General features: G+C 41.4%; 1 protein-coding gene across 4 annotated transcripts in view; it reads left to right on the plus strand.

The window, feature by feature from the left end:
* LOC128698817 (uncharacterized) overlaps nt 1-22,947 on the plus strand; it is a 155,717-nt gene that overhangs the window by 5,823 nt on the left and 126,947 nt on the right. The window contains exon 1 of one of the 4 annotated variants that reach the window (XM_053791228.2): nt 1-350. This exon is cut by the window's left edge and continues 265 nt beyond it. The exons of the other annotated variants lie outside the window; for them this stretch is intronic. The gene's annotated coding sequence lies outside the window, so the exon portion shown is untranslated. The remainder of the gene's footprint in view (nt 351-22,947) is intronic. 4 annotated transcript variants of the gene reach the window in all.

The following is a 22,947-nucleotide window of genomic DNA, read 5'->3' on the forward strand; positions in this document are numbered from 1 at the left end:
AGAAGAGAGAAACTTGAATCGAAAATGTCATTTGGAAAAAAAATAATGTGATAAATGACCTCTTCGGTTGTCTATAGAAAGTTTTCATATATATATATAATGTTTGTTAACAATTGTTGAAATACAATGACAACCCGAGTGACAAAAATATTAAAACAGAAAATCTATATAACAAACTATAAAACAGTTCGCCTATAACACTATTTCCGAACTTGAGAAATAAAAATCTCTACACTAAAAATTTTTTTTAGGAGTCCTTAAGAAAAACATTACGTATGAAGATTTTGGATATAGGAATGAATTAGTAAAAAATTCACTATTTTTTTGATCAACCACAACTACACTAAATGGTGAGTTTACCTATTATGTTTTTTTTCACTGTAATTCTAGACCATTTAAATCGGGAATCACCTATAAGGGTTTACTTCTTTCACAATATACAGATGATAATAAAAAAACAATGTAGTTATAGGAATAAAATTATACTGATAAAATTATACAGAGATATTTTACACATATATATAAGATGTATATACAGTGACGTGGGAGAATATATATATATATATATATATATATATATATATATATATATATATATATATATATATATATATATATATATATTTATATATATATATATATTATATATATATATATATATATATATATATATATATATATATATATATATATATATATATATATATATATATATATATATATATTTTATACCACTAGGACTGTCCTGGGGATCCTCATCCTCAGAGAAAAGAATAAACTTGCTTCAGGGAAAGTTCCTTAACGCTGGTGAGGGGCTCTTGATCTAGGGAATTGGATCTGTGCTCCGTTTCCCTGAATTGAGCCTGAATACCTTCCATCCCCCCCCCACATGCGCTGTATAATCCTACGGGTTTAGCGCTCCCCTGTCATCATTATTATTATATTTCGCCCAAACATGAGCTTTATTACTGACATAACTCCCCTTTGTTGTAGACAAAGGCTGGCAGATAATAAAGTTGTATTGAATATCTCTGATGAAATATCTTCCAGTGGTTGACCGATTCTGTTTTTTCTCCTCCGAGGTTCCATTTATAACTTGTGAACTCCTCATCCGATTGGCTTCAAACCTTCAACGTTGGTGTTTGGCATGTGCAAGTGCCCTCTGGTCAGGTTTTTACAGACCATTCATGAATTTGGTTTCCCTGCGGAAACTCCAATAATCCTCTATCGATAAACTTCAAACTCTCAACACTGCAAGTTGGACTACGTGCGGCCAGTAGTAATAGCCTCGTTGATCAGGCCCTAATCCACCGGGAGGCCTGGTCGTGGACCGGGCCGCGGGGGCGTTGATTCCCGGAATGCCCTCCAGGTAGACTGGTGTAGAGTTCGTAGAAAGTCGTTACTGTTACTGTAGTGTGTAGGTCTCAATTCGTCATTTATAATTTTTAAAATGTAGTGTATGTAATTTTTCCATAAATAACATGGGTATGCTTCTTCTAATTGGCTTCGAACCCCCATTGGCTGATTTATCTAAGGAATAGAATGGTGCCTAATTAGTTGTGTAGATGGAAATTTTCCATCTTGCTTGCATAGTTAATAACCCTGGAAGCCTTGGATTCCGAGCAATTGGAGAATCAATCTTTTGATCGACTTGATACTTCAACGAAGATGGACGTTTCTCAAAGCAAATTTATTTGCTATTGTTTGGATTCGTTTTCTTTTTCCTTGAGAGGTCAGTGTCATTATTCATCCTATTCATGTTGGTATGGGCTTTCCTCCTTCCCCTGTTCTTGTTAAGCTTTATATGAAATATCTTGACACTATTCGTCTTCCTACTATTGGGGTACGTCCTTCTCTCTCGTTTTGCTACATATATAATGTCTTCTCTGGCCACATGACTCTAGAGGGGTCTAGCCTCTTCCAACATTTTACTGATGCCCGTGAAAATACTGCTCCTTCTCTGAAGTTCAACACTGAATGGCAGCCTAATTCATTGCGTCCTCATTTTGATGTTCATGTCCATACCACTCTATCACTGGTTTATTTATTTTTCCATTTAGGACAAGCCAGTGCTCACAAGCATATACAGTCATGATTTTTTTTTACCATGCTTCTTCTGTCAAGACAATTTTTTTATTACTCTTTTTTTCCGTGCCCTCCGCATCAGTGACTTTCAACTTCCTATATCTGAAGCTTCCACTCTTCGCAGCTCATTCTCTCGCCTTGGCTCTCCTCCCAGTTTCATAAACTCTGCCAATACTCATGCAAAACTTTCTTCAGTCTCAAACTCGCTTCTTTCCTGGATTTCCAATCTTCAAAATATTAACACCCTGCATCCTTTAGATATCAACTTTACTCTTAGTCAAACTGATACTGTTTCTAATAATGTAGTTCATACATTTCCTGTCCCGGTTTAGCGTTTGTTCTTCAGTTTTTTTTATTCTGTTACCGATGTTTCCGGTGTTTACGCCATTTTCTGGTATAAACCTTGGTAATAGATACCGGCAAGTTGGTTTAGAAAATCACGTAAACCCCAAAACACACTGTCCTCTCCAATAATTTGGTAATACTGGCTGTACTTTTTCGGACAGACTTGAAGAACGCACAAGAAATTAGTGTCGCGTTGCCAGTACCAACAGTGTTCTTTTCTGTCATCCTGTTAACTGGTCCTTTTACCCTTCACAAACTCTGTCTTGTCGAGTCAGCCCTTGCACATAATGTTTTTAACATGATTATTGGTGATAATGGTTAGGTAAATTGCCTGACAAAGCTCCTGGAGAGCGAAACGTTGCCACAAAAAAATGTCACATTATTTGCATTTGTGTCCATTCACCTAACATGATTTTTTTTCCTGTGTTGCTGTGGATGTACGTTTTTTCTCGACACAGTCAAATGCTCTAATGTTCAGAAATGACCCTTGTGGGTTTAGCGCTTAGTTTTTATTGTATTAATAATCTTCAGAACAATTGTGATTCGACTTGAAATTTGCTTATTTTATTTCCTTTTTGTCTTCTGTATCTATTTGCTTCGCCTTTGTTTGTCTTCTGACTTTTTCTTTTTGTCTTGTTTCCTTCTCTGGCAGAGGCCAGTTAGCCTTCTGCAGTGCTCCTCAGTCCTTTTACGACAGGTTATATGACTTTGATCTCCACCGCCTGGAGATGTTATTCATTTCTGGCCAGTAGGTCTTCTGCAGTGCTCCTCTATTCTTTTACAGTGGTAGTACTATTTATCTCAACTACTCTTATCTACTTCTACCACTAATACTACAATTACTCCTGCAACTACATCATTATTACTACTAGTACATCTGCTACCATTGCTGTTATTATTACTGCTGCTATTATACTGTTACTACCCCTCTCTTCTTCCTTGTCTCTTCTACCGTTCTGCCTTCTGGTCCTGTCTACGTTTTCTGGGTTGTGATTTGACAAGGATCAAGAACGGATCAAAACGAAGTCATGAATTTTTACTAAGGTTATTTGTGAATTGTTCCAGTCACGGTATTGTGACTTTTATTGTTCCAGCCAAGGTATTGAGTCATTGTTCCAGCCACGGTACTGTGGCTTTTATCCTTTTGCATCACCTCCGAGTAGGCTTTTTTAAGTACATATCATTGAGATGCAAATAGCTTAATTGGTCATCAAGGGTGCAGGAGACAGGTGCAGGAGACAGTTGCAGGATGAAGGTGGGTGTAGGTTTATACGATGTTCTGTTTACAGTTAAAAAAAATGAATACAAATTTGACAAACGTTTTTATAAAAGCCAAATTGGCCATAGAGGAAATCTTTCCTCATACTATCGAAATCACTTGAAGTAATATTATGAATAGAACTAACAACATTAGTTCCTATTCTCAAAAATAGAACAAAGGGGGATCTTACAATAAGAGGAAAGAGGAACACTCTAACAGTGAAAAGGAGGAGCAGGAACTGAGAAAAAGGGAAACCCAAAAACAGATAACAGGGGAGAGCTCAAATATAGCGACAAGAATTATGAAAAAATGTGATTAAACGCAAATGAGGCAGGCGCTTGAAAAAATCTATCTGGTAATTTCTGAGTGATTTAGCCTGAAGGCAACCGGCTGAGACTGCACACACACCAGTAATGCACGCTAGCACATGCGCACACACACCGGTAATGCACGCTAGCACATGCGTACACACACACTATAGGAGGGGCCCCGCTTATACATCTAGCAGGTTAGGTTCAGGGTTACTGCTGTAGAGCAAAAATCGCTGTAAAGTGAAACATAGCATCTTTTCATTTTCAAATGCATGTAAAAACCTGATAGCATGTTCACACTATCATATATTAAGTGAGCAATAGAGCTAGGCCTAAAAAAAATCGTATACAGTACACACATTACTTACATTAAAATATTTTCGTCCTTAGTTTATAGTGAGTGGTGAATATATTTAATGTATTAAGTCTGAATAAATGAAGAATGGGTGTAATTGAAAACCGCTGCATTAGCGAAACACTGTGAAGTGAATCGCTGTAAAGCGGGGCTCTCCTGTGAATCATACATGTACATCATTCACTATCACTCTGCATGTTTGTAAGATACTGACATCTGAAATGCACTTCATGGATTAGATTTTTGAACTTTTACCGTCGAAACGGCTAATTTATTGTGCACTTAATATCCATACTTTGGACGGTAGCGCAATCGTATATGGAGGCAGAAAGCCTAGAAACTAGGAACCACAGCGGGTTAACAGGTATACCTCTGTATTTGTATCCAAAATTACCTCACTGGTGCACAGCAGCTTGCATGTCCATCTTAATTTAGAGGGAAGTGTAACTTTGAGTTTTACTCGGGATATCAAACATTAAAATTTAGAAGATGATTTGCTTTGGATTATTAACCTGGAAGAATTAATAATTCAGGATAACTAAGAAAACGCCAATGTTCCTTATTAACGATGGTCTTAAGTTTTCTCTCCTACAATGTGACCTTCAAGAGTTCATCAATACTTAGGTATCTCGTTACATTTAAGTTAACAGTAGCAGCATGAGTATTTGTTATTATTAGAATTATATTATATATCTGCGAGGGGACCTTTAAGAGGTTGCGTGAATTTTTTTCTTCTGTTTCTCCTTCCGGTAACTTTTCGTTATTTATAGTTCATAACATAAGTAGGCCTCATCCCATCGGCTTCATATTTTGAACACTGGTTGCACTGTAACTAGAGCGAGATTCATGGGGCTGTCGGTATGTGCAGATACCCTATGAACTAAGTTGTAAAATCCATTCCAAGATTCCGATAACTTTCAAAAGTCTCTGCTGCTTGGCTTCAAACTTTCAGACAAGTTGATCCTACCTCAGAGGAGAGGAAGCAATTTGTTTGATTTTTGGCGTGTATAGGACTGAATTTGCCTTATTTTATGGAAGAAATTAAGTAAATTGAAACACTTTTTCATGCGACAATTTCTGAATGCCTCCTCTGATTGCCACAATAAAATGTCACATTAGATGCACTTTTGTCCTTTTACCTAACTTATTGTTGGTAATTCTACCAACATTAATACAACGGGATATGTTAAGGAAGCATCTGGGGAAGGGGAGGCAAACAAGCTTTATCCCAAGAAGAGGATCGCAGATCCAATTCTTTGAATGAAGAACCCTACCTTCACCAGCATCAAGGCACCCACCTTGATGGGCAGTTATTTGCAAGATATCAGTCTAACGAGCCGCTCGTTACGGTAGGTTTATGGGGACAGATAACACGGACGATTACAGCCTGCGGAGCACACCGTTCCAGCCACGGTACTAACACTCCGATTATCCGGAATTCAATTCCCGGATTACCACCACCACCGTTCTCAGGATACTGACAATAATAGTCCGCCTGTTAGAAGATGTTTTATTGGGAGGGGGATATATAGATAAGGGGTTGTGTTTTCTGAGCCGTCATCACAGCTGGAGACGAAACTGGACGACGGGGTAATATGGATGGTTGTAACAGTCGTAGAGGACACTTATATACCAGTATCTGTGTGGGGGGGGGAGGGAATGTGCGAGGGCGAGATACAAAGGAGTGCAAGAGAAGGGAGAGAGAAGGGAGAGGGAGAGAAGGGAGAGAGAAGGAGAGGGAGAGAAGGGAGAGAGAAGGAGAGGCAGAGAAGGGAGAGAGGAAAGGGAGAGAGAAGGAGAGGGAGAGAAGGGAGAGAGAAGGAGAGGGAGAGAGAAGGAGAGGGAGAGAGAAGGAGAGAGAAGGAGAGGGAGAGAGAAGGAGAGGGAGAGAGAAGGAGAGGGAGAGAGAAGGAGAGGGAGAGAAAAGGAGAGGGAGAGAAAAGGAGAGGGAGAGAAAAGGAGAGGGAGAGAAAAGGAGAGGGAGAGAAAAGGAGAGGGAGAGAAAAGGAGAGGGAGAGAAAAGGAGAGGGAGAGAAAAGGAGAGGGAGAGAAAAGGAGAGGGAGAGAAAAGGAGAGGGAGAGAAAAAGAGAGGGAGAGAAAAAGAGAGGGAGAGGAGAGTAAGAGAGAGGGGAAAGGAGGGAGAGGCGAGAGAAGATGAGGGGGGAGGGATTAGCAATTGTGATGCAATGTTTATGCAGTAAAGCAGAATAAAGAAAGAAGGGAGGTACTGTTAGAATTTAAATGTCACGAAAGTGCAAGGAGATACTTAAGTGGGGAGAATGAGGGAAAAAAGAGAGAGTTTGGAGAAAAGAGAGAGCTTATTTAATCTCTTGCACACCACTTTCACACTAACTCTCAGTACGGGCACACTGGATTATAATTATAATCATAAGGAAGCTCTAAACACGTAAGGGCCCTCAGGCATCAGCAAAATGGAAAAGTAATAATCCGATCCAAGAAAGGGAAGGACAACTCTTTCTAATATACCCAAAAAAAAAGAAAGAAAAACCCAGGCACTTACCGATCACAAATTCTTCAAACAAACTCAGTATTAAGATGCAGTTATGCAGATAACGGGACTAAAAAACTTCAAGAAAGACGCATGCAAATGTTGAAATATTGTAAGTATGGGGATGGGGGGGGTTGCCAGGAGCTGGAGAGAATGATGGATTATCAAAGTTCTTTACATATTTGCTTCTGTCTTGTAAAGAAGAGAGTTCCAGTTTCCTCCCTCGTGTCCACCAACACGCCTGCGGTTGACGTTCGATCGTTTACACACGGAGTATCGTTGTGGTGGTGCAAGCCTGCCTGCCAGGCTAGAATTTATGCCTCTGTATTAGAGGGACGGAGGATCGAGCCTCAACCATTCATGAATGACTTGCACGAATACACACATACAGACACACACTCACACTCGTGTGTGTGTGTGTGCATGCTGAGGAGCTGGATGAGATTTTCGCCTTATAATCGGTGATACACACGTAACAACATGTACCGTATATGCCACCTTTATATCAATAATGTATCTCTTAAATCTTCTGTACCATATTATGTAATAAAATATTCCTATTAGTAAAAAAAAATAAATATGAAAAGATGGGGTGGTAGGGGAAGTGGAATATTCAAACGGCTTCAGGAAGAAATCCAAATATTTTTCCTTGAAGCCTTTTTATCCACTTCTCCGAGGCTATGGGTCCCACAATTTACACCAGAGGTGGTTAAAAATACAGCTGGTTACAAAGGTGGTTGTTGTAAATCTAGTTGTTTACCTATTTACAAAAATATAATGTAAACAGAAGCCTCTAGTAGACACAACACTGTAACTTTGATGTGTGTTTGTACCCTGACATTACTGAGTGTACCGCATGGTGCTGCATGATACTACTTTCTCCCTTATCAAACACTCTGTCACTGCCTGTCTTTATTTTGTTATTCCATCCACATAGCTTCTCTCAACCTCGGGACCATCCTGGTTGGCAACCTCAAAACTTGAGGTTTTCTTATATGCTAGAAGTGAGAGTTGTGTACTCACCTAATTATGGTTGTAGGGGTCGGGACCCAGCTCCTGGCCCCGCCTCTTCAATGAGTGCTACTAGGTCCTCTCTCTGCTCCATGAGCTTTATCATACCTCATCTTAAAGCTATGTATGGTTCCTCTTGTGTCCCCTCTTCATCATGACGATTTATAAATTTTCTAATGGCTGTAGCTCTTGATTTTCTCTTGAAATTCATTTCATTGATCTAACCCCCCTCTGTACAGACTAAAAAAATCATTGATTCTTTTAATTCTAATTTTAATCTTGTCTTAAAAAGCCTATTTTTAACATTTATCCATATATAAATTAGAAAGGTTTTTTGTTTGTTTCTCTTAATTTTATTTGCGTGAGCTTCCGTTCACAATTTTTCTTAATATCTCCCAGCATTTTCGTATATAATCTCTATTCATACGAGGCTTCATTTCGTTTTCTTTTGTTTCCATTTCACGTGGGGTGATACGGAAAACAAGGCGTGGGTCCGTAGATGCTGTTAAACCAACGCTGTTGTTAGTGAGGCTGTTAAGGGCCATCAAGGCTTGCTTCTTATAGAGTCCTTTCTTTCGGGAAACTGGGAGGGAAAATATTGTCCATATCTAGAATCGAACTGAAGACTAAACAAAGTTTCCTCCAAAATAAGAAATGAGAGTAATATTTTTCCAGTTGAGTCACTTGGACTCAATTGGCAGAACCCCTACCAAGTCAGGCGCCTGTTCTTCCAGCCTTCCCCACTCACACACACACGTACACCTGAATCAATAATAGGTTTCCCAAGGTCTAGAAAGAACTGATGTATGCCGCCTCTATTAATTGTCCAAAGGGCTGATGAAGACAAAACTCCCGTGGAAGAAAATAAGGAATATTCGTCACTGAAGCGCAAGGCAAAAGGTAGAGACGTCCACACACTACCAAGGTCAGCAGTGATGTACGATGGAGACTTTAAAGAACTGCAGTGCACTGTTAATTGTCAGTGAGGACTTGTACGGAACATCAGCAAAGTTGTGTTACACTGTTCTATATGACAGTTACACAGTGAGAATAAAAGATAGAAATTGACAGGGTAAACATAGCTATCACATTGTGGGTTACAACAGTGATGAAATGTGTCGTCAACCTTAGCTGGAAGACTTCAGTAGGGCAGTGAGGATATTGAATATTGAAATGGTATAAAATACCTAACAGTGAGGATATTGTTGAGCATTCCGTGTAATAACGTAACATAAAGAAGAAACACTGCAACAGGCCTACTGACCCATGCGGAGCAGGTCCATGTCCCCCCCAATAAGGAACCTCCCTCTCTCCCATTCATCTACCAGAATCACTGACCCATTCAGGGTCAAGTAGGTGCCATTATTTGGACTACATTGGGACATGGTGTGGAGCCTGTGTTACAGTGGAGTCAGTAGCACGAGGAAGTCAAGACACCACTTAATGCAGTTCAACTAACGTTCTGGGTTGCTGGCTCTGAGTCTCTGGGGAAGTACTCTACTTTGCTCTCTCTCCTGATCATTACGATTATTATTATTATTATTATTATTATTATTATTATTATTATTATTATTATTATTATTATTATTAATATTTATATTTTTTAATTTCTTGTTTTATGTTATTACTATTTTATAAGTTTATTTTTATTTGTAAATAATTTCTTTTGTTCCTTGTGTATTTGTTATTTTTATGTTCTTTCATTTTTTGGTACACTTTCGAGCTTTTTTTTTTTAGTTCATGTTCGCATATATTCCAGTCTTTTCCTGTGTTTATTCTTTTGCTACGTATCTCTTCGATCACCAACAGCCTGACTGAGCAGAGAACAGAGCGCGATTAGCAGACATAGGATGGATCCCGCATCACGCTACGTGGTCACTGACTCCTACGAAATTAGTACTTGGTGGTAGTCTACAGTTTTTACCGATTAACTCTGCTAGTCTTCGTTTATCTTTCATTTCTCTCTGTCTTCACATTCGATAAATTCTCCATGTTTGTCAACTCTTTTCATCCACTTTCATCTCTTTTGTAAATTTCATGCCATTTTTTTTTCAGTACGATGTATTATTTTCTTGCCCTATTTTCATGCCAGCAGTAGCCGGAGGGAGATTAAGGTGAGGAGAGAACCTTCTGCTTGACTGTTTTGCCTGAAACATCTAGATAATACACAACAGTTTTTAATGTAGATAGAAGTAGACAGTTCTTAGCAGATTGCTTCGCATCGACTCTAAAGACTTCTTCTGTCTGTGGAAAAAAGACATTTATTAGAGAAAACATTTCGCCACAAGTGGTTTTTTCATTCCTAGGACTGAGAAAACCACTAGTGGGCTACATAAGTGTTTTTTTCCACATCTTGTCGATATTACCATACCATATATGCCTGTGATTGGTTTTTTTAAGGGAATAGAATGCATTTTTACACTGCATGTTAAGCAATAGCACTGCATTTAAGACTTCAGCAGTGCTTAAACTAGCTGGTGTGATGAGAGGTTTAAGTAGTGGTAGTGAGAGGCTGGCCTCAACGTCTCAAGGAGGTGTGAAGATGGTGATTGTGTAGATGGTGATGATGGTGGTAGTTGTAGTGGTTGTTAAAGTTGATCGTAAATTTATAGCAAATATCTGTCCATTATTTAGTGCTTATCTTTAGTGAATGCTTAATTATTAATGATAACTGTTAGGATTGTTATTGTAACAAAGGTTATCTATCGTTGTGTGATAGCTGAGATAATGTCCAGGTCTTCTGGCCCATAATATTTTCTCTTTTAATAATAACCATAATATTATAAGCTGATATTAATTTGTAACATTAAAGTGAGCCAAAGGAAAGTTATAACGCCTCCAGATAGCATCTGTTTACCTCACGAACGTGGGTAGGGTTTAGGAGCCTTCCAATAATATTGTCGTTCCCTCTTCCTTCTCCTCCACCTTCCTACACACATTCAGGTTCCGTAGCTCATGAACCCTTACCAGAATGCTTAACGATAATCTCGTTGCGCTACTGAAGCCAGGCTGACAGATTTCAACACCTTGACGGATTTCAACACCCTTGTCCTGCGTGATGGAATATGGGGTTGGAAACGGTTATCTTTGGTTCCCACTGTGTAGCTATCATATAGAATAGGACAGCATTACACTGCCGATAGGTCCAATCTTTTTTAAAAATCTGCGTGATCTGAGGTATTTTACCTCAGATCACACTCACACAGCTTCACTCACCAATATATTCTTTCACAATGTCGTTTTCCTGGCTTTGAATTTCTGAGTAATGTCATGTGTCTGCAGCCTATAAACATTGCGTATACTCTGTTTTCTAAGAGCCTTGGTGGTTTATAAACTCACGTGTGTTGACTTAGATTTTGACAGTAATGTCCAATGTTTATTCATAATTCCAGAGTCTACAGTATGTGGACTGGTGGATAATCTCGGTCGTGGATCCTCATGGCTTAGTAGTAGTGCTACTGGCTTGTATTTTGATTTATCACGCTTGAGTTTACTGACAATTATCAAAGTTAACTGTATTACATTTGCCTCTGGGAGCCAGGGCCGCCGCTCTGTTATTCAGAATATCAATAACACATCCCTTCACACACATGCAAACACTTAAGACCTTATATTGTGTAGACTTAGTCTGGAAAAGATTTACTTGTGTAAACTTCGCAATTAGTGAACCTGTCACTATGGTCAGGTTGCCACATTCGTCTCGTCTGGGATACCAGATGGTCCAGAGAATCTCGCCTCCGGAGTTTCACACTTTGTTAACGATCTTCAGTAGCGAGTGAACTTCGCATTTTGTCCAACTTTGTCTCTGGTTACCTTTCTCTAAACACTGTACTGTGTGGACCTAGTTTTTGAATTGGTGGTATCAGTATACACATCCACTGTGTGGATGTCTGTACAGATACCACCTTGGTCGCTTGGTAATGAGTTGCACACCTTGATATCTGTGAGGGACTTGATAGTTTTAGGTGATGCATCTCTTATGATTAGTCCAGTATTAGAGATACATTTGGGCATATAAGTTTATAAACTCGAAATCAAGAATTGCTTCAGTTATATTCTATATTATGACTCTTGTTTCTCAAATATATTAAATATGTCTTTATTTAAGACAGGTGTATATGACACTTCTTGTTTTGCTAAATCTTTAGACTGTTATATAGAAGATTTTCAGTTTACAACCGTGAGATGTTTGGCTAAACCAGGATCTTTGGAAGCAGAGGCAAGAATGTCTTAAAACTGGGGTGCCATTGCCAGTTGTGGAAGTGTAGGCTGGGGTGGTAGTGTAGGCTGGGGTGGTAGTGTAGGCTGGGGTGGTAGTGTAGGCTGGGGTGGTGGTAGTGTAGGCTGGGGTGGTAGTGTAGGCTGGGGTGGTAGTGTAGGCTGGGGTGGTAGTGTAGGCTGGGTGGTAGTGTAGGCTGGGGTGGTAGTGTAGGCTGGGGTGGTAGTGTAGGCTGAGGTGGTAGTGTAGGCTGGGGTGATAGTGTAGGCTGGGTGGTAGTGTAGGCTGGGGTGGTAGTGTAGGCTGAGGTGGTAGTGTAGGCTGGGGTGGTAGTGTAGGCTGGGTGGTAGTGTAGGCTGGGGTGGTAGTGTAGGCTGGGTGGTAGTGTAGGCTGGGTGGTAGTGTAGGCTGGGGTGGTAGTGTAGGCTGGGTGGTAGTGTAGGCTGGGGTGGTAGTGTAGGCTGGGTGGTAGTGTAGGCTGGGGTGGTAGTGTAGGCTGGGTGGTAGTGTAGGCTGGGTGGTGGTGGTAGTGTAGGCTGAGGGTAGTGTAGGCTATAGTGTAGGCTGGGTGGTAGTGTGGCTAGTGTAGGCTGGGGTGGTGGTAGTGTGGTAGTGTAGGCTGGGGTGGTAGTGTAGGCTGGGTGGTAGTGTAGGCTAGTGTAGGCTGGGGTGGTAGTGTAGGCTGAGGTGGTAGTGTAGGCTGGGGTGGTAGTGTAGGCTGGGTGGTAATGTAGGCTGGGGTGGTAGTGTAGGCTGGGTGGTAGTGTAGGCTGGGTGGTAGTGTAGGCTGGGGTGGTAGTGTAGGCTGGGTGGTAGTGTAGGCTGGAGTGGTGGTAGTGTAGGCTGGGGTGGTAGTAAAGTGAGAGAGCTAAGTGATCGCATCTTAAAGGAGAGGGGAAAAAATGATATAAATACAAAGTGATGACACAGTAACATGATAGGTTTGTTTACAGTGAGTGTGAGGTAGTGCCAGGCATTCAGTGTTAATAATTCCCCCCGTTCCCTCCCACCAATTACCCAACCCCTGACCCTACGAACACCCCTTCCTCTTTCCCCAGTTTAACCCAAGCGCCATCACCCCCATCTCCTGTTCTCCGGTAGACTTCAGACCTCCACAACTCCTCATTCCTCAACTTCTCATGCTTTTCCATCCTCTTGCCTACTGCTGGTACCTCGTCTGAACATCACTTATAAACTCCTGCTATTCACAGAATACAAATGGAAAGTAAATCTGCATGTACATGCCTACTACACCCTCAACACTCCTTCCCCAGCTCCTTACTCAGGTCACCCTCCATCTGTACTCACCATCCACTACCTTACTCCTGAAGAATTAGATACTTTTGCAACATTTGGGAATCTTTATTTTGAAAAAGTTTTACAAATCAAATTAGTTTGTGTTCTCACTATATAGCTATCATACAGAGTAGGAGAGTAACAAATTGCAGATGTATTCAGGTATGTTTATTAAAAAGTGACCCTGAGGGCTTCCCCTTTATCCCACTTCCACATTCCTTATATTACTTCTTTCTCAGCACCTGCCAATACGCAGTAGTAGGCAAGGAGCAACTCTCGCGGCAGACAGTGAGAAATAGAAGAATCAAAGTCTGGTATCTGGACGATACCTGATAGCAGTGAGAGACCCCCAACCCTGAAGCCATTATCACAATTGGGAAGAAATCCTGGATGTCCCAAGCACTGGACATGGCATTTATCTCTATAGATACTATTTTTCCCCTTTCTTGGATCAAATCTCATTACCTCCCATTCCCCAGGCAGTGTTTGACCCTTAAGAGTTTAATGCATCCCTGTCAATGTGATAATAACAACATGGATACCATTAAAGGAGCAGAAAGAGAAACGAGCAAGATCTCCACATGAAAAAAAAAAATACCATTTTCACAGTATTCAAACAAGACATAGAGCATTTAATTACAAACCATTATCATCGGCATGCATAACAAAGACTGACAACTATTGTTTGGAGGTCAGTGGAACACATCAGAGAGGCGAGGATCTGGCTGAGATAAGCTAGCATGAATCTAGTGAGAGGAAATTCTGTCTCATTAACTTTTTGGATTTTTACGACAGGGTTACAGATACAAAACAGAAAGTGAAATTCTAGGTGAATTGCCTTTTCTCGAGCTGCAACAGCGCTTTAAGTATTATAATAATAGTAATAATCTTGAGCTGCAGAAAGACCTTTGATGAAGCAACTTATCAGAAAAACAAGCCAGACGCGCTGTTTAACATCAGTTTCTTAAGGTTTCCACTTATTCCTCGACTATTTCTTTATTTTAAACTTGCTGAAGTTCATATATGTTAAGTTCACACATTGTTCAAATTGGACCGTATATCAGTCCTGGTGCGAGCATTGGTAGACCTGGGGGGTTCCTGAGAAGCAGTAACTGAGTAACACTGAGGAATGAAGTGCGGGGAATGAGCGACTGTAAAGTTTGGGATCCCAAAAGGTTTGTTACTGAGGCCAGAGCTTTTCCTAGAATATGTAAATGATCACTAAGAAGGGAATGAAATTAAATCGTCCCTGTTTACCATTGTGAAAATAACGAGGAAGTTAAAAATATGTAAGGACGGAGAGGAGGAAGTTATGGAGAAGCTCGCGAAAGATTTAAATAGATTCTAGTTGTAGTCCCTTCAAGGTCGAGGGAATGCCTTGGTGCTAGTGATGGGCTCTTTTTTTTGCACTATCATACTTGTGGGCAATAACTGCCATCCTATACTACCATACTTTCCAGTAATACCTGCTATCCTACACCTCCGTTTTTGTCGGTAATACCTGCCATGTTTGTGGGCAATAACTGCCATTCCACAGCACCATACATTATGGCAATACCTGCCATCTTACACTACCAAACTTGTCAGCAATACCTGGCGTCCCACACTAGGAAAACTTTGACCGTGTAACACTGAATGAACTCCCAGAACCTATTTTTCCCGTAAGAATCCCTTCAAGGGGATGATACCCGTCAACGACTCTTGATCTCGAAGTAGAGATCAAGTACTACTACTACTACTACTACTACTCCTATCATTATTATTATTATTAGTGTTACTATTAATGAGAGGGGGGAATATGATATTCATGTAGCGTTTTTTGACCTCTCAAAAACAATGTCCTTCAGGAAACATTTGGAAGCGGATGTTGGACGTGTGTCTTAGCTTTGGTAATGTTTTATCATGTAAGAGAGCGTCCCACACACACACGAGCCTCCTCCACTCCTCTCATCTCTCGTCCCCGTTCCTCGAAACACTGGTATTATATCACTACGTATGCTTCTCCCTCTCTGGGGTGAAGGACACGCAGATACCTCAGTACATGTCCTTAGCGATTCGTGTAGGATAGGATAGGATACATACACTTTAGTATAGCATCCTTTCCTGCCTTGTATAACCAGCTCTGCACGTTTAAGATAGGCTCGTCCTGTTTTTCCAGTTTTTCCACTCCCAGTCTCGGCCCTCAGTACGACCTGGCCGCCCCTGCTAACAGTACGACCTGGCCACCCCTGCTAACAGTATGACCTTGCCATCCCTGCCAACAGTACAACCTGACCTGACCACCCCCTGCCAACTGTACGACCTTGCCACCCCTGCCAATTATACTACCTTGCCATCCCTGCTCAGAGAAAACGCCCATAAAAATAATCAAATTTGTTCAGTCGAAGAACGAATTTTTTTTTAGTACAAAGTTATGATTAGATTAGGCCATAAAAATTTCTCCACACACACACACACACACACACACACACACACACACACACACACACACACACACACACACACACACACACACACACATTCACTCGAGGGTATGCTGTAGAATGATCCACTCTAGAACCCTTTTTTTTCACTCCTGTGAATTTTGCCTTACCATAGATTTTAGGAATTGTTAAAGATTAATCCATACAGTCATTCTAACTTGCGAGTGATTGTGAACTTCCCGCTCCCAGGTCTGGAACATCATAGTGTGGAAAGGGAGACTTGTGTACATATAGTTACATATCTCCTGACTCTCCTCGGGAAGTAGTTGGGTCTATCTGGCTGGTTAAGTGAGAATGACAAAGTTTCCCTGTTGACTAGAGGCAATTTCAACAATTTAATTTTCCAGTTCTGGCTCTGGAAACCTTCCAAATAAGGGACCACAAATGAACCAATGTTCGATAAAGGCCTTTAATTACCGGTAAGTCACAGCTGGACAACAGATAGTGAAGCAAACCGAATGGGGACTCAGAAACGCCTAAACCGAGTAAATGGTTTAATATTTTGCTCGCAGTGGGGCGAAACGTCGATCAATAAAAGACTTATTCCTTTGTACACTAAGTCAAAGTTGCTTTAACAGAATATGCTAAATTATAATATTTTTGCTTATCTGATATTTAAGAAAATGAGCAACATATTATTTCAGTAAATTTTTCCTGCAAAGAATTTACACTATATTTTTAGTTAACATAAAATCTTTGGAACTTTTTAATGTTGACCTGTTTTATAGTATCATTTTTGTCTTACGCCAGATTTAAGGGGTAACAAGAGTACTGTAATGTATACCCTCTGCCACAGCCGTTTCCTATTAAGATATAATCTACCTCCCTGCTGTCTACTTGCTGCTGTTTCAAAAGTCGGTGATAGGCCAGGGCTGCTGGTCTGATCAATAAGGCTTTTGGTGCTAGATGCACTCGGTCCAAAGTAGGCACCACAGCTACGCTGACTCGATAAGGACTTGTGGAAATTTTCCTTCAGACAGATAAAGGTCCGTTGATAAATCCTGACTTCTGCACTTTGAATACACAACTTGCAAAAAAAAAATGGTAGCAGTGTGGTGTGAGGGCACAAAGATGTTATGGACTCAACGTTATGTAGACGTAACCTAGGATAACCCAGTAAAGTCGAACACTGACTTGTTTTCATTCTGATCTCTAAATGGTCTTTTCTACCAGGCTAAAGGAAGCTGGAGATATCTAGAATGCTATTTCATCAGCACTCCTGTTGTATGTTGTGGGTGTTATTTGCATATATGAGAGGGATCTTTCCTGCGGTGTCGCAGTGAAGATTATAAAGATATGTATGCAAATGTGGATCAGCGTTTTAATAATAATAACATCAGAAGTATATGTATAACTACAATAAATAAGATATAAACGTAAAACACACACACACACACACACACACACACACACACACACACACACACACACACACACACACACACACACACACACACAGTCTAGGGGGTCAGAGACTACAAACCTCACTCAAGGAAAAAGATCTTGGGGTGAGTATAACACCAGGCACATCTCCTGAAGCGCACATCAACCAAATAACTGCTGCAGCATATGGGCGCCTAGCAAACCTCAGAACAGCATTCCGACATCTTAATAAGGAATCGTTCAGGACCCTGTACACCGTATACGTTAGGCCCATATTGGAGTATGCGGCACCAGTTTGGAACCCACACCTAGCCAAGCACGTAAAGAAACTAGAGAAAGTGCAAAGGTTTGCAACAAGACTAGTCCCAGAGCTAAGAGGTATGTCCTACGAGGAGAGGTTAAGGGAAATCAACCTGACGACACTGGAGGACAGGAGAGATAGGGGGGACATGATAACGACATACAAAATACTGAGAGGAATTGACAAGGTGGACAAAGACAGGATGTTCCAGAGATTGGACACAGTAACAAGGGGACACAGTTGGAAGCTGAAGACACAGATGAATCACAGGGATGTTAGGAAGTATTTCTTCAGCCACAGAGTAGTCAGTAAGTGGAATAGTTTGGGAAGCGATGTAGTGGAGGCAGGATCCATACATAGCTTTAAGCAGAGGTATGATAAAGCTCACGGCTCAGGGAGAGTGACCTAGTAGCGATCAGTGAAGAGGCGGGGCCAGGAGCTCGGACTCGACCCCCGCAACCTCAACTAGGTGAGTACAACTAGGTGAGTACACACACACACACACACACAAACATGAGGAGTGGAACGAAAGAATCAGTGAAAAATCCCCAGACATCATAGCAGTCACAGAAAAAAAAACTCGCTGAGACAATAACAGACACGATCTTCCCAACGGGATATCAGATCCTGAGGAAAGATAGGAGTAGAGGGGGAGGAGGGGTTGCACTGCTCATAAAACACCGATGGGGATTTGAGGAAATGGAAGGCATGGACATGATTGGAGAAAGAGACTACATTGTATGTACAATTCAGTCCGGAAACATAATTGGAGTGACGTATAACCCACCACAGAACTGCAGGAGGCCAAGAGAGGAGTACGAAGAAAACAACAGGGTGATGGTGGATACACTGGCTGAGGTGGCAAGAAGAGCTCACTCGAGCAGAGAAAAGTTACTGGTAATGGGCGATTTCAACCACAGGGAGATCGACTGGGAAAACCTGGAGCCACATGGGGGTCCCGAAACATGGAGAGCCAAGATGATGGATGTGGTACTTGAAAACCTCATGCATCAACATGTGAGGAACACAACCAGAGAGAGAGGGGAGGATGAGCCAGCAAGACTGGATCTTGTGTTCACCCTGAGCAGTTCAGACATTGAGGACATCACTTACGAGAGGCCCCTTGGAGCTAGCGATCACGTGGTTCTGAATTTTGATTATATAGTAGAGTTACAAGTGGAGAAGGTAACAGGAACTGAAGGGGACAGGCCAAACTATAAAAGGGGGGACTACACAGGTATGAGAAACTTTCTGCAGGAGGTTCAGTGGGACAGAGAAATGGTAGGAAAATCAGTAAACGAGATGATGGAATATGTGGCAACAAAGTGCAAGGAAGCAGAGGAAAGGTTTGTTCCCAAGGGAAACAGAAGTAATAGGAAGACCAAAACGAGTCCTTGGTTACCCGAAGGTGTAGGGAGGCAAAAACTAAGTGCAACAGAGAATGGAAAAGGTACAGGAGGCATAGGACCCAGGAAAACAAGGAGATTAGTAAAAGAGCCAGAAACGAGTATGCACAGATAAGGAGGGAGGCCCAGCGACAGTATGAAAACGACATAGCATCGAAAGTCAAATCTGACCCGAAACTGCTGTATAGCCACATTAGGAGGAAGACAACAGTCAAGGACCAGGTGATAAGGCTGAGGAAAGAAGGTGGAGAACTCACAAGAAACGATCAAGAGGTATGTGAGGAGCTCAACACGAGATTTAAGGAAGTATTTACAGTAGAGACAGGAAGGACTCTGGGGGGACAGATCAGATGGGGACACCAGCAAGGAATACACCAACAAGTGTTGGACGACATACATACAGATGAGGAGGAGGTGAAGAAACTGCTAAGGGACATCGATACCTCAAAGGCAATGGGACCGGACAACATCTCCCCGTGGGTCCTTAGAGAGGGAGCAGATATGTTGTGTGTGTGCCACTTACCACAATCTTCAACACGTCCCTGGAAACTGGGCAACTACCTGAGGTATGGAAGACGGCAAATGTAGTTCCAATTTTTAAAAAAGGAGACAGAAAAGAGGCACTAAACTATAGACCTGTGTCATTGACGTGTATAGTATGCAAAGTTATGGAGAAGATTATCAGGAGGAGAGTGGTGGAGCACCTGAAACGGAACAAGAGTATAAATGCCAACCAGCACGGATTCATGGAAGGCAAATCCTGTGTCACAAACCTTCTGGAGTTTTATGATAAAATAACAGAAGTAAGACACGAGAGAGAGGGGTGGGTTGATTGCATCTTCTTGGACTGCAAGAAGGCCTTTGACACAGTTCCTCACAAGAGATTAGTGCAGAAGCTAGAGCATCAGGCGCATATAACAGGAAGGGCACTGCAATGGATCAAAGAATACCTGACAGGGAGGCAACAACGAGTCATGGTACGTAATGATGTATCACAGTGGGCACCTGTGACGAGCGGGGTCCCACAGGTGTCGGTCCTAGGACCAGTGCTATTTTTGGTATATGTGAACGACATGATGGAAGGGTTAGACTCAGAAGTGTCCCTGTTTGCAGATGATGTGAAGTTAATGAGAAGAATTAAATCTGATGAGGACCAGGCAGGACTTCAAAGAGACCTGGACTGACTGGACACCTGGTCCAGCAAATGGCTTCTCGAATTTAATCCTGCCAAATGTAAAGTCATGAAGATAGGGGAAGGGCACAGAAGACCACAGAGTATAGGCTAGGTGGCCAAAGACTGCAAACCTCACTCAAGGAGAAAGATCTTGGGGTGAGTATAACACCGAGCATGTCTCCGGAAGCACACATCAATCAGATAACTGCTGCAGCATATGGGCGCCTGGCAAACCTGAGAACAGCATTCCGATACCTTAGTAAGGAATCATTCAAGACACTGTACACCGTATATGTCAGGCCCATACTGGAGTATGCAGCACCTGTTTGGAACCCGCACTTGATAAAGCACGTCAAGAAACTAGAGAAAGTACAAAGGTTTGCGACAAGGTTAGTTTCAGAGCTAAGGGGAATGTCCTATAAAGAAAGGTTAAGGGAAATCGGCCTGACGACACTGGAGGACAGGAGGGTGAGGGGAGACATGATAACGACATATAAAATACTGCGCTGAATAGACAAGGTGGACAAAGACAGGATGTTCCAGGGAGGGGACACAGAAACAAGAGGCTACAATTGGAAGTTGAAGACACAAATGAGTCAGAGAGATATTAGGAAGTATTTCTTCAGTCATAGAGTTGTAAGGCAGTGGAATAGCCTAGAAAATGACGTAGTGGAGGCAGGAACCATACACAGTTTTAAGACGAGGTTTGATAAAGCTCATGGAGCGGGGAGAGAGAGGGCCTAGTAGCAACCGGTGAAGAGGCGGGGCCAGGAGCTAGGACTCGACCCCTGCAACCACAAATAGGTGAGTACAAATAGGTGAGTACACACACACACACACAAAACAACAAGCTAAACTCTAACGTCATCACTGTTAAGCGATCAACTGTTGAAGGTTTATGTGACAAGGAAGGCATATTAGAGCTACATGGCCCACAAGGCCAGTGCCAATACAAGGACCTGTAATAGCACACAGTGCCAACACAAGGACGTGTGGCAGCACACAGTGCCAACACAAGGACGTGTGGCAGCACACAGTGCCAACACAAGGTCGTGTGGCAGCACACAGTGCCAACACAAGGATAGAAAACACTCCTGGCAACAATGACACCATCACCACAAGGGACACGAAATACTTCTCTAACACTAAAGCTGCTAGTAACTTGGCCTCATCGAGTCAAGTGGACACCAACACCACAATTATCAATAAACAACGTAATCAATGTAAGAGCTCCACAAGACACCGCAAAACCACAGGAAAACTGCTACTAGTGATAACTGAGGTGTCTTCATCGATAACTATGCAGACTCCATTGCTCTGGATAAACACATCCGACAGAGAAGATAGAGCATGTTTAAAAAGCCAGACGCGTAGGTGATGGGTCACAGACGGAAGTTAGAAACAGATGAGTCACGGGGATGTTAGAAAATCTTTTGCCTTCCTTTCTCTCAGGGTAGTAAATAAGTGGAATAAACTGGATGAGAAAGTGGTAAAGGCAAACTCGATACTAGAGATATTCTCTCTATCTCTCTCTGTCTCTCTTTCTAACAGTGACAACAGCGATGCTAACACTGTTATCAACGCCCAGGGACAAAAAACAGTAACACCAGACCAGTCTCACGAGACATCCAAGCATCTTGCTACGCAGAATTCAACGCACTAGAAAAATTTGTATAAAAAAACTATTACTGGTATGACAACTTTGTATGTGTGTGTGTTATTCATTATTATTATTATTACCATTGCGTAATTCTTTTTTTTTCTTCTCTTTAATAATACAGTAATATAGTTAATAATAATATTATGATTTTTATTATTGATAGTTAAGTAAAGCACTAAACCCGTAGAAGTCTTTCAGTACAGAGTACTGGATTTTCAGACTTAAGTCTGTCATGGGTGAGAGATGCATCTTTTACGTACTGTAATAACATAGTTGTATCACGCAGGAAAATTCAACATTAGTTTGTTTCTTCTTTTGATTATTTCACTTGTGATTTTAGGATAAAGAACACAAGACAACATCATAATTATACTTGTAAATTTATATGTATATATATATATATATATATATATATATATATATATATATATATATATATATATATATATATATATATATATATATATTTATATATATATATTTATATATATATATGCAATAAGATCACAGTAAACAGGTGATTTCAGAATATGCAAAACAACCACTGTGAAAGAATAGAGAAATTCCAAGCGCTTTCGTGACTACTCACATTATCAAGGAACTTTATATATAATGTAAAACATCGATACCATGCCTAACCCTTCTAGGGTAGGGTAGGTGCCTGAGCCCGAGCCTTTAGCTCATAAGACTGTCATTCCCATTTTTCCCCTTGTGGCGGGGATGGCAGACCAGAGAGGCCTAGCTTGTGGCTAGGCCTGGGGACAATTGGTCCCAAAGATGAGGAGGTACTTGTGCCTCCTCCCATGGGAGACTTAGGTCTCAGACACTCCCTAAAGAGGGGGCCAAGGCCGGGCCACCACTTGGAAAAGGCCCGGGCCGGGAGAATACCGGCTAATTTTTAATAATAATAATAATAATAATAATATAATGTAACCACGAACGAGTGGTATTGATCAATAACAACACTGCGCTAGCCAAGGATTCGAACCCTGTTGTACTGGCCTGCCTCATGGTAAGCGAGAACCACATGCCGCTTTAAACCACAGGACCACCCAACCCTACAAGAATGGCGCAGCCAGCACACAGCTAGACTCACGAAATCGTAATGACACGATTGCGATTGCGACGGGCTGGAGTTTTGAGACTC

This window comes from Cherax quadricarinatus, chromosome 59 (assembly GCF_038502225.1).
Source record: "Cherax quadricarinatus isolate ZL_2023a chromosome 59, ASM3850222v1, whole genome shotgun sequence".
Classification (NCBI taxonomy): domain Eukaryota; kingdom Metazoa; phylum Arthropoda; class Malacostraca; order Decapoda; family Parastacidae; genus Cherax; species Cherax quadricarinatus.